Source organism: Agrilus planipennis, unplaced genomic scaffold (genome assembly GCF_000699045.2).
Source record: "Agrilus planipennis isolate EAB-ADULT unplaced genomic scaffold, Apla_2.0 scaffold100, whole genome shotgun sequence".
Taxonomy (NCBI): Eukaryota; Metazoa; Arthropoda; class Insecta; order Coleoptera; family Buprestidae; genus Agrilus; species Agrilus planipennis.
In genome coordinates this window covers 431,883-443,788 of record NW_020442469.1, presented here as the reverse complement: position 1 = coordinate 443,788, position 11,906 = coordinate 431,883, and the positions used below count along the sequence as shown (strand labels likewise).

At 35.3% G+C, this 11,906-nt stretch overlaps 1 protein-coding gene across 1 annotated transcript in view; it reads right to left on the bottom strand.

Annotated features, from left to right (window-relative positions):
- The window catches only part of LOC108736187 (eye-specific diacylglycerol kinase), a 275,242-nt gene that overhangs the window by 123,532 nt on the left and 139,804 nt on the right, over window positions 1-11,906 (bottom strand). The gene's annotated exons all lie outside the window — the stretch shown is intronic.

Genomic DNA, 11,906 nt, shown 5'->3' with positions numbered 1-11,906 from the left:
TTTTCGTTAAATGTTAGGATTCAAGAGATTTGTTGATGAATTATCGAAGTATTTCTATTTATATTCTACGTATCCACAGCTCTTTTCAGACGTGTCGTACATTCACTTCTGCACTTCTAAAATATTATTTTTTAATCCATTCCCAAATAATGAACTTGCGTTACAATTCTTCTCTATGAATATATGTAAAAATTGTGTCGATTAACTCCTTACTCTCTTTAGAAGCTTGTATTGGTGCAGAGCAGCATTGGCGGGCATCTCTGACCAAAATTTTCTTGAAAAACCACTTCTACTGTAATAATAATCTAAGTTTATTTTGACACCTGCATTAACAAAATAAAAACGAGTTCTGTCATTACACCCAAATCCTTTAGAGTGAATTTTTCTCCCTTCATGGTTTGGATGTTTTGATCCCTGCTAACGTACTGAATCTCTTGTTTATCCTTGCAATTATCCACATAAAACGAATCCATAACTTTTGTGACGAATTGTTCTCTTTTAGTTATGCAACGATTTATATAAATCCAAAGATGGTCTGCGGTCTTTAACACTCATTTCAATCAATCGATGCTCTTTTCACTTCTTTTTGGTCTTCCCGTTCTCTCGATAGGCCTTCAACTGTTTTTCTATAACAGTGAATTTTGTTTGTTTGAATTTTTAGCCTAACTGGCGATATAAAACAGGATTTTTGAGTTTTTTGGTTTGTTTTTATTGGGTGAAGATGTATTGTCTGATTCTCTAGATTTCTTATTTTGATGTCATCGTTCCACTTTTTTTCATCAGCGCGATCATCATCATCTTACTGTAAGCCAAGTCTGAAATGGTTCGAAAGTGGACGGCGTTAATCTTTTCGTTTGTTTTTAATTGATATCTTGAGAAATTTTGATGTTATTGATATTGTTAGTTGGGTTATTAAAAATATTGGCCTATTAACCCACGTCATCATCATAGGGTCGTCAGTCCTCAGACTGGTTGGACAAAACAAAACTTTTGGGTGTTTCATTCCCACCAGTCAGTAATGCTGGTGGGCGGGCAGTCCCTCCGGACTATGCCGGAAGGTAGGGTGGAAGGCCCTCTTCAGCCTGCTTTCAGGAATCGTGGGAATGGGTGGGTGGTGGTTCGGGTGAGAAAGATGAGACGGACGAAATGAAGACAGAAGAGAATGAAAGATTATCTGTGGAATATTACTGCCTCAGCATTTGCCTAAGTGATTCAAGAAAATCACAGAAAAACTTGGACCAAGGCAGACGGACCCGGAATCGAACCGGCGTCCTCCCGAATGCTAAGCAATGGTCTAGACCTCTAGGCCATGCCGCTCGGTTGGTTGGACACATACTTCCATTCTTTCCTTTCCTGAGCTATTAACCCTATGTTTACATTAATCAGTTACCAATCAAAACTGAAGGACATACATAATCAATTTACGGTAATTAATCCAACAAGCAGAAACTTATAATTATACTTATAATTCGAAATCGTCTCTACCTACATCAAACAAGGAAAAGTTCTCCTCAAAGTTTAAGAATTGTTTGAATTTTTGGGTGACAGGAGTGTAATAAAAGGATAATTGATCATAAATCATGTACCAAATGGTTTCAATAGAAAAAAAACTGAAAATTCTCTAGAGAATTGTTGGTCACTAAACGAATGAGCTGCATAAAAAAACGAAAGAAAATCTGTCGGTGGATTTTCAAATATGGGACCTATCGAAACAAAACGAGGATCAATTTTTGTTACAATATCTCCGCCGTCACTCATACTTTTTTCATTTAATTTTTTTTTCATGCGAACTTTGTGAATGCAGCGATTAGAAGCGGAGAGATGACTCTCATCAATAAAGCGGAAGTTAAAATGAAAATACAATGGCAATTGTGGTACCAACCTACTTCAGTACTTCACGCTCCGCTGCAGTAAATCGATTTGGCTTGCGGAAAATTAGTAGCAGCTTCCATGATGGTTAAAAAAAATTATGTTGTGATAAAAGGTCTTTGTTATGGGAATCATAATAGAATGTGCTAACGATTTAAAAGAAGAATTATCTATGTGACATATATACCAGAAACGTTTTTTAAGTCATGATATTCACGCTACAAACTATAAAGTGAAGTACAATTAATAATGATACTTAATACTTTAAAGAAAAGTAAACTTATAAAATCAGTAATGACTTTTGGATTACCTGGCACGTTCTATTTAATTTTATTTTACTACTGTAACAATACAAATCCTGTACAGTTTATAATTACCATTTCTTCCATTATTCCAATTACGAATACGAAAAGAAACCACAAAAAAACTCAAAAATGTGATTTTACACCATCAGATGAGCTACAAATTCAAACAAACAAAATTCACCGACTGAAGGTGTTACGGAAAAATTGCTCAAAACCTACCGAGAGAATATCAGTTACTCCATCATCATACAATGAAGCAGAAGGCCAAAAAGAAGTGAAAAGAGCATCGATTGATTGAAATGAGTGTTGAAGACCGCAGACCATCTTTGGATTTATATAGTGTCCCAGTTATAATAATTAACATTTATACCACAGATTCCTACGGAAATTTGGAACATAAAATGTTATAACACATTTGACTTTTGAAACAAAATAAAAAATTATAAAATTATAACAGTTTTGATGCCAGCCCTGCACAATCGCAAATTAATTACGATTACAGCTGATCGTAGAAAAATTCACCTTCAGTAGGTCGGAATTAGCTGCTTTTTGAGGTGATGTTTTTGTTTATGTTTGGCATTAAGTTACGGATCAGCCGAAGAGAATGCACTCGTGTTAAGGTGCATTAAATGGCTGAACATGTTAGAAAAACCACGTACCTATCACAATCGAAAATCCCCTGATCGTAAAATGAAGTGGACCTAATGTAGCCCATGACGTCGAGTATTATGTTATTTTAAATAAAAAAGAAGTTTTAACGACTACAGAATAGTTAGAAGCGGTGCACAAACAACCCTCACCACCCAGCGTTTGGTAAAGGTTTGTAACATAACGTACTAGTGTACGAAAACAACTGTGTGTGTTATGGTTGTAAAAGTTGAGACAAGATGCAGACCTACTTTGACCATTTACATGTGTTAAACACTAGTTTTGCCTGGCAGGGCTCATCAACCCCACGTGTAGTAATACAAGGATGTGTCTAGAAGGACCAAGTTGGTTATTTTGTTTTCGTTAAATGTAAAAAGCTAAATATTGATATAACCTCGTATAATTATACTGATGGAAGTGACTGGAAAAAATACACATAATGTCGTAGTTTCTAACAGGCTGTTCAGTTTGCTTTGGATTGTTGTGGAATTTACTAGTTTGTTAGTGTTAGTTTATTTATTTAGTGGTCATTTTATAAAAGACTATTGCAATAAGGACAATTAGTAGTGTGATAGTGCATTCTAGTAGGGTTTTTATTCAACTTTCAGTTGGTGATGAGTTACATTACCAATGCCTTTCGTATAATTCGAAATATTCCCGGTATCAGGGCCAAAATTCGCAGCAACTGGGTACACCTCTCAGTGTTGAATTGAAGCTAATGGCGGACAATTTCAAATTTTTTTACAAAAGGTACGCTTTTTTTTTCACTTTTACCTTTTTTTACAAGGTGGAAGTGCATTCGGCTTCTTCCAGGTAGGTACTTGTTACATCCACACTAGATCAGCTGAGCGACGTTAGCCGCCTAGATCCAGGCCCGTAATGAAGCAAATTGTACGTTTAAATTTACAAAGACCATTTGCGAGCTCAATTGTCACTGGATTGAAAAATTGTATTACACTTTTTTGTTGTATTCTGTGTCAGGAAGCCATGTTTTTTCTTTAATTATTATAAATGGGGCATCCTGTATAAATCGTTGTATAACTAAGAGTGCCATTCGTCTCCAAAGTTATGGATTCGTTTTATGCTGATAATTGCAAGGATAAACACGAGATTCATTACGTTAGCAGGGATCAAAACATTCAAACCATGAAAGGAGAAAAATTCACTCTAAAGGATTTGGGTGTAATGACAAAACTCGTTTTTATTTTGTTAATGCAGGTGTCAAAATAAACTTAGATTATTATTACAGTAGAAGTGGTTTTTCAAGAAAATTTTGGTCAGAGATGCCCGCCAATGCTGCTCTGCGCCAATACATGCTTCTAAGGAGAGTAAGGAGTTAATCGACACAATTTTCACATATATCTTTAGAGAAGAGTTGTGACGTAGCTAAGACGAAGTATGTCATTTGAGGGTAAAACAAAAGAAGATTTTAGATGTGCAGAATTGAAGATACGGCACGTTTGAAAAGAGCTACAGATACGTAGGATACAGACAGAAATGCTTCAAAAATTCATCAACAAACCTCTTGAATCCTGACCTGATTATATATCCATAAAGGCAGGTAGATTGGGGTGAAATACATGTAAATTAAAAATGTTACATTTGTTTAAAAACAAACACTCCATCAATGCTTTGCTAAACTTCTCTAGAAGCTTGTAGAACTTATAGTTACCATTCTTCCATTATATTACGACTTATTTAGTAATTTTTTGATACCTGCAACTTGTATTGTATTGTGTAGATTCATTTTTGTATTATTTCCGTAAGTGCCACTTTGCGAATAAACCTTAACAGATACATACATGTTGTAGAATACTTCTTTACCTACAGGGATTTTTAAAATGTGCAACTTTTCAATAAATAGCATGTTTATATATCTTGTACCATCAAGACAGTGTTCGTAAGAAACGTATATTTAGTCGATGTTTTTTTTTTGTTGACATGTGTTACAAAATTGGTCTCCACGAAAAGCCCCTTTATTTTAACGGAATAATATCAGCGTATGTCCACCCTGAAGGTCCACATTATACTGGTGCAGGGTAGATCACGCACCACTGACCTGCAAGTTGGCTAGGGCAATGACTTTGCACCGCTTCTTGTGCTAAATGCTTTTGCCTATAGTTCGAACGATCAAAATTGGCAAAACCTTAATAAATTGTCTGTAAGATTGGAGGTATCTTCTTTTTTGTTTCCACTTGGGACTGCAGTTATTTGCTACGTTTTGAACAAGTCCCTGTTAAGTCAGGAAATGCTTCGTAAATAGTACAAACAAAAAAAAAGAGATAATGGAATTACAGTAGGCGGTGCAGCGATTAGAGATTGTTTAGCTATGCAAAAGATCAGGGTCTGCTATATAACTGCGTAGTCGGAGTAATACCTTTGAACAAACGTCTTTGCTTCCCTAAATTTCTGAGAATGTTGAACTTTCTGAAATCTGATGCTGGCAACACGCACAAAATTTACTTGTCTGCATCTCTTTCTGTTATACATTCATTGATGTAATGTTATTTCTTATTCTTTATTAGTGTTTCCTTTGCAATTCCTACCTGACATCTCTTTTCTATGTTTACGATATTCGTTACAACGTCTGTCGTGAGTAAAAGTAGGCATTCTGTTAGCAGCTGCTCTAGTCTAATAGTTATACTTCATTTACTTTCTGTAGCGATGTGCCCCTTGGATGTCCGCTGGCACAATCGTAGGTAGGGAGAAAAAAGCTCATTATACTCTCGACTCTTGTTCATTAAACATACTTTTTCATACAGTACCTGCCAAAAGTTTTGTTTGATCATGAATAGTAGTGCGAGTCGAAAACAAGCGTTAAAGCCTTTAATATGTCTTCAAATATAAACAAACATCTCGTTGATATTTTCAATAGTAAATGGTATCAATAACAGCACATTTGAGCAATGCAATTGTAGTGGATAAAATAGTCAATTTTTCCGTGCAGTACTGTACGGATTATACGCTCCTCACCGGTTAAGAGAGTTGTCTCCTTCCTTCTCTAGCCTAGTGCTGTTCTTTTCTACTTTGCGTCGGTCAAACTGAAGGTCACATCGCTACAGAAAGTAAACGAAGTATAGTAAGTTGAAACAAGGAAGTAAATACTACAGTTTTATTGCGGACCATGTCTACAATTGTCTTTCGCCTAGAATTTGATCGTCACTGAATCTCAGTATAGGTTGGGGACAATCATTTTAGAAAGCAGAATGGTATAAAATTAGGATTCGGACAAAAAGGATTCTCTAATTTGTTGTAGAACAGTAAGTTCCTCAAAAACTATAAAATCTTTCATCGGATTTCCTGTGTAAATCTGGAGTGAACTTCTAGACCCCTGGGTAAAATAATGTACCTAACCGTTGCTTGTAGAACTAACGGTAACTGAAACAGGCGTCCCGCTGGCGGATAATTTTGAAAACCAATTAAACTTGGTCGAATTCTCGAGAATCCGTGTGAATTCTTAAAGTTAAATTGAAACTAACAAATGATTAATTAACTCTCGCCAGGGTGAAACAAAGCGACAAAGTATATCAACAAAGTGGACGAAATTTGAAGTTAATCGTAAACGGTATGCAACAAATTCGTTCCTTTGCTTCCAGAAAAAATTCCACAAATTCGTGCGTATAATAAATGAAAATTTCATTTACGTGTTATTTCAAACATGTGCTTCTGAAAATTTTATAGTAACTAATAACTCACATTTTCATTATCTAGTAATAAGTATTTTTATTTCAATTTTGTTAAATCATTTTGAGATAGATTGTCGAATAATATTTTAATACATTTACCTACCATCAATTTTAAAAAACTAATTAATCAGCACGTAATTATATTTCTTGAAAACACAAATTGCACATTAATTAACATTTTTCTTACATTTAATTTTGTTCAATCATTTTGAGATAGATTGTCGAATAATATTTTAATACATTTACCAACCAACGTTTTAATAAACTAATTAATCAGCACGTAATTACATTTCTTGGAAACACAAATTGGACGTTAATTAATATTTTTTATCACATGTTACAATATATAGGTGTATTATAGGTAGCTACAATAATAATTAAGTCCATAATTGAAATTTATTTTTCTTTGATTTATATTCGGAATAATTCGTTTGCTTATACCTATTGAAATGCTCTTTACGTCCTGGATTAATTAAACTGAATTGTTGCTTATAACAGGATCATTATAATTCGTGATTTTAATCTTTTCGGAATTTCGTTTAAAATGACAAAATAATACAGCACTTGTCTATATGGTTTAGACTGTTTTCCAAAATACTAGCATTTACGTCAATTGAAATTGGTTTCTGAAGTAATAAACATAAACGTTGAAATTAATTAATAAACTTTCGTAGTAACTTGAAACACTTCCTGTTAGCAGTTATTTTTAGTAATTCGACTGTTGGCATTAAGGTCAAGCGCAAATTTCCTCAGGTCTCTTTGTTTTAATGATTTTATTAACAAATCAACTTAAAATTGTATTAAAACAAATGAAGAAATTGTTGAAGTAGGTAATCATCCTAACGACTGGTATTCCGACAACAATAGAGTTCTGCTGAACCCAAAAACTAGGCTTATCGTAAGCGGGCGTGCAAGGGGTGCATCGCTTGCTTAGTGGGGCGGCAAATTCTCATCATTGTGCAGTTTTTACCTTGTACAGTCGCAAAATATGCTTAAAATTTTAGAAAAAAGTACATAATGTGAAGTAGACCGACTCTTACCAAAATAGAAGAGGGTCTCGGGGTCTCGGAAATATTGCCTAAATTGCACCCAATAAATCCTGAGATAAAAATGTTCAGTCTCTCAGAGTCTCTGAAAGCGAGACTCGAGTCTCTGTCTCTCATCGAGTCTCTCTGGTGTCGCTGAAAGAGTCTATTAAAAAAATTGTTTAGCGTCTCAGAACGAGAGACTCGAGTGGCTCATAGAGAGATCTTCATTTCGTATCCAGTCTCTGAACGAGAGACTCGAATGTCTTCATAGACATGGTTAAAATTTTCCAAGTTCAACATATTTCAGAGATCCCAGTCTTTCTACAAGAGACTCGAGTCTCTCAATTTTTCAGTTTTATTCATTCAGTCTCTCTGCGAGAGACTGGAATCTCTGAATTAACAATTTTATCGTTCGAGTCTCTCATACAGAGATTGTGAGATATCCATAAAAACACCTAGGTAATAACTGAGAGATTGTGAAAGACTGTGAGAGACGCTCTCAGAGACGCTGAAAGACTCTGAAATTTTTGTCTAGGGATGTTCTTTTGTAAAGAAACGTTCTTACACTTTTACAGACTGCAAATAACAAAAGTAGCTCACATTGCAATTAAAAAGTGTGTAGGTATTTGTGAAATTACGGTTGCTATAACTGAATATGGTCACCTTTTTACACCTTTTTTTATTTTTAAAATATACATTTTTTGAGATAATTTTTAGTAATTTATTTTTAGATGGTCCTAGTTAAAATAAAATAACACAATATTTAGGCATGTTTTTAAAATTAAATACCGCTTGTAGCTAAAGAAACGACAATTAAAATTTAACACACGTATTTTAGATACCCATTTCATTATCATCATAATCATCTCCTATCCTGAGCTAAACTTCGCATTTCCTTAAAACTAGAACAGCCCACATCCGTAACTATTTGCGAAGAGTAATCTAATCTAGGTCTACCTTTACTCCTCCTAACTCCTGTTTCTGCCTCTTATATGTCTCTGACTAGACCTTCATGACTGAGAAGGTGTCCTACCAACCTATCTCGCCTATTTTTTATTGACTTCCATAGAGTCCTCTGTTCTACTATTCTTTCCAATACCTCTTAATTTCTAACCTTTTCTACCCACGATAATCCTCATCGTTCGCATGTAACACCACATTTCGAACGCTTCTAATCTTTTCTTTTCCGCCGCGCCCACTGTCCATGTTTCGCAGATACCCATTTATAACACAAGAACAAGAAGTAGGGAGTAGGACCGGCATGGTTTACCGAAAGAATACCCCGAGAAACTATCACCGTCTAAAAGCCCCAGTAAAAAGTGCCTCATCGACACAAATCTCTAAAAAATTATTTTAAACGGGAACATACATTATAAATTAAGTTAAACCATTGTACATGTGTGAATAATTTTTCATTATTGCATGAAAAATTGTTCACTATTAATTAATTTTCTTTTTATTTTAATAAGGCTCACAAAGATACAGTCATTAATTTATTTCTTTTTATTTTGTGGGAGCTTTTTCTGCATGGATTAATCATCGGACGACTTGCGGCATTTCTCATTAAAAATAAAAGTAAAAGTTATATTTAAGGTTTCGTTCTTCCGAGGGCGCACATTTCACTGTGACATTTTTTTGAGGAAAAATTATTCAAGCGTTTTTTTCCGACTTTTTTGTTCCGACATAACTTTCTTTTGCAAGCGGGCGTACAGACATCTAGCGGCGGGCCTGCCGAAAACCCATATACAGTTAGTGTAAATTATGTATAGGCAAAACACGTTGCTTCAAGGGAGTCCTGTGGGATAATGCGTTCATGACGCTCTTCTGAATTTATCTACTGGGCAGGCTGTATTGCTACACATTAATAATTTTCATTAACGTTTGGATTTTAGGTTACATCAAATATAGTTGACTGTAACGACATCGGAAGTTTGGTTAATACATTCTCCCTCTTTTAACCTACGGGTTCGGTAATAGAACTGGATGGAAATAAATTGATTCGAGTTTAAAACATGTCGGCATCCTACCTGTTATCTATTAATAAACTTTTGGCCCAATTTACTATGTGTAATTGCCCCAAATTAGAAGGAGACGTATCAGATTAATCAAGTGACGGGTCCAGCAATATTTGACTTTGCGCCATCGGTGTTGGGGTTGACGTATTCTAATAGCATTAGGTATTAATTAGAATAGTTATCGAGATCGTGATAGATCCACAGCTTTGCTAATAAGTCTCTAAAATATAACGATTTTTACCCATCTGGTCATGGTTTTAGTCTAGGTCTCTCAAGTCGAACCTAACTCACTCTTATTCTTGTAACTGTACGTGCGCGGGATTAGTCTTAATTATCACTTTTCAAACCGAATCTTACTCTTGGTCTTGATATCGTAGGTGTGGTAATTTAATGTTAATTTAACAATAATACATTGGTCTACGTAGGTCACAGAATCGTCGAACCTCTCGTAGCTTAGTGGTAGAGCAATGGTACGTAAAGCCAAAGGCACGCTTTCGATTCCCAACGAAGGTATAACAGTAGCAACAATTTATCCTCATTAATTTGAGATTATCTGCAGCGGTAAAAGTTAATTCACTTCAATGTATTGAAAAGCCTACAAAAATTCATCTGAAATTCAAATTTTACTTTTGGTTATCATTAGGTTACACATTTCCCCTGCAAACAGTAACCTGTTGTATAAAATGATAACGAGCACGCGGACAGTTGTTACAGATGTGCTAGCTCTTGCCATGAATTTTTAATAAGCATTTCGAGCTTGGACGTAGTGGATTAGCAGTAAATCACTGACAGTCCTCGAAAGCGATTCTCTTCCATTAGAACTTGCTCTATATCCAATAAAAGCAAAATTGTACCGTTGTACGGTAGGTATTGAATTGAGATATAAGGGGCGTTCAATATGGTCTCGACGTAACCCCAATTAATATGTAAATTCATATTTCATTCCGTATTAAAAAATTTCCTTCCCCCTTTACGGAAAAAGATGGATTATTTGCCTAAACCAGCGGTTCATCGCAAGAAATAATTTTCTGACTTAGTGACCCCAGAGCTTGTTTCTGAGATGACATAAGACTTTTATGGTCATAAAGAATAGTAATAATGGTTCCAACAATTACATCTACCACAATTGGTAACATTTAGAGTTTTAAAGTAATACAGGTTTCTACAATCGCGCCAGTATCCATTGTTAGGATATCATTTTCCGATTTCTAAGGTTTTACTGACAACTATGGTAAGTATCATCAGGAATTATTGCTGGGTCCCGTCAACTACGACTAAACAATACAAGCGAGAAGATAACCTAGAGATGAAGAATCCAGAATCAGGACTGCAAACTTCAGAAAACAGTTTTCTAATAATTTGGAATTTTACTGAAGTAACTTCCAATTCTTGATCAGCAGATTGTTAAAGGTGTACGTTTGGACCGGGCGCTTTACGAGTGCGAAATGGTGGACGCTGCGGAAAAGGAAAGGTTAGAAGCGTTCGAAATGTGGTGTTACAGGCGAATGATGAGGATACCGTGGATACAGAATGTTAGAAATAAAGAGATATTAGAAAGAATACGAAAACAGAGGACTCTATGGAAGTCAATAAAAAATAGGCGAGATAGGTTGGTAGGACACCTTCTCAGGCGTGAAGGTCTAGTCAGAAACATACTAGAGGCAGAAAGGGGATTTAGGAAGGGTAGAGGCAGACCTACATTAGATTATTGTTGGAAAATAGTTAACGATGTAGGTTGTTCTAGTTTTAGGGACATGTGACGATTAGCTCAGGATAGGAAAGAGTGGAGGTACGTGTCCAGCCAGTCTTAAGATTGACGAGCTTATGATGATGAGTTTGCAAAGTATTCTTCTGTGTCTTTACTGTCCTTTTAAATTCACTCAACCATTTCTATTTTATGAAGGCCACGGTCACCTGCTAAATAATTTTCTGATGTTCCTCATCACATTAGCTTGCTTTATTTTCCCTAACATTATCGCGTTAGCCATTTTGGTCCTTTGTCACTATTATTAGAACATATTTACTCACCTGCATGAATTTTTCTATATATATACTTTCAAAGAGTAGATATTCTCAGCTAATTTAATAATTAAATTACCCACATCATTGACAAATTACTCCGACATTGAACGACGAACGTAGTACATATGTGCTGACATACGTTTGCAGAGTTACATTTTGTGACACTAATCGATATTTAATTAGTTAGATTGGAGTGCATTTAGAAATTGGAGTTGAGCTCAATTGCGTCGTCGCTTTGGAAAATTCTCTTTTCAAGTTATACGTACAATACAAAATCAAGAACGCATTGATTCAAAGGCTGAACCATTTCTAAAGGGGTTTGATGATTTGTGT